Genomic DNA, 1,549 nt, shown 5'->3' on the forward strand with positions numbered 1-1,549 from the left:
CTTTGGCATCTTTTCACTTTGACTCCACTCCTGACACCTCTCTCATGAACCCCATAAGAATGGAAGACTAAAGGAGAATTAGGCTCAGAGCTGGCTCCTTAGGGCGTCTGGCGTGTTAATGAGCCCTCTGGTGCCGAGTTCCTGCACTGCAGATCCTGAAAGACTGAGCAAGCCCCCGGAGAAGTAAAAGCCAGAAGCAAACCTCCAGGTTTCTGGGGGTGTTAGCAGGCCCTGCTGATCTCCGCCTCTGAAGAGACCGAGGAGGGAATGAGCAGACAAAGTTCCTGTCCCTGGGGGCTGGTGAAGCAGGAAAGGATGTCAGAGACACTTGCTACAGGAGGAAATTTAAACGTGGAAGTCATTGCGAAAGCCCTTGATTTGCTTCCCCAAGCAGGATGGCCAAGGCCTGACCCCCATCCTTTGGGGAGGGAGCTCCTTTCCCTCTTGGAATGCTCAGGGCTCTGTGTAATGTGTGAGTGTGTGAAGCCGGGTACTGGTCAGCAGGAGGACCCTTTGCAGGCTCTGTGGTGGGTGGGTGAGGAGGCAACGAGGTGCTGGAGCTTTAAGGAGCGAGTGCCTTCTCATGGGTCTCAGTGGAAGAGGCAGAAGCCTACTCAGGTCTGTTGGGGTGTCAAGGCCCAAAGCCATGCCCACTGCAGCTACACTGTCCCATGCCTGTGCTGGCTTCATTAGCTCGAAAAAAAAGCTGTGGAGTTCTGTGGATTTGCCAGTTCCTGTGAGTCCCCTCCAAACTATTTGCTTTCTTCCAAAAGCCTTGTCAATGCTCATTTATTACCCAAGATTTGCAAGCCCCAGACATGCTAGAATCCTCTATTTAGCTCCACAACCCAGCGCTGAAGTGCGTATCCTCCTCATTCTGCTGCCTCAGAGTGAAAATTCAACCTCGGACATTTCAGCATGACACCCCTTGCTATTTCAGGTCCTTCTCCGGCCTTTCACACACTCATTGCTATGCACACACTGCTCGTTCCCTGCATGCCCATGTCTCTCACAAACCCTTCCTCTTCCGCTGCCGAGATGGGACTTCAAGAGGTTTGTGCATCCTCCACGCCCATGGTCTGAACTCACAGTCATCTCAGGGAACCTGTGTCCGACTGCGGCCAGTGTTGTCCTGCCAGCTCAGGGTCTGAGTTCCATTTGAGCCCAAACCATTCCACTTCCCGCTGCCTCCCTCTTCCCTCTGACACTGGCTACTGTGTGACACAACTGCTGTACAACTCCAGGCAGGATGGGCCAAAGAGTTTAATTAGCAAATTGGGACCTTTCCCCTTGCTGGAAATGTGAACTTGGCTCTCAATATTTATGTATTGAACTGCTTTGCCACTTTGAAACTGCCTCTCCGAAAAACTAGCCCAGCGTGTTTTTTTCTAGGTTTGTTTTTGTTCATTTTAACCCAAATGAACATGCAGCACTGAAATGAAATTCCATAGCATGGAAAGTGGGTTTCATAGAATCATAGAATCATAGGGTTGGAAGGGACCTCTGGAGATCATCTAGTCCAACCCGCCTGCCAGAGGAGGGTCACCCA

This window comes from Chroicocephalus ridibundus, unplaced genomic scaffold (assembly GCF_963924245.1).
Source record: "Chroicocephalus ridibundus unplaced genomic scaffold, bChrRid1.1 SCAFFOLD_98, whole genome shotgun sequence".
NCBI lineage: Eukaryota > Metazoa > Chordata > Aves > Charadriiformes > Laridae > Chroicocephalus > Chroicocephalus ridibundus.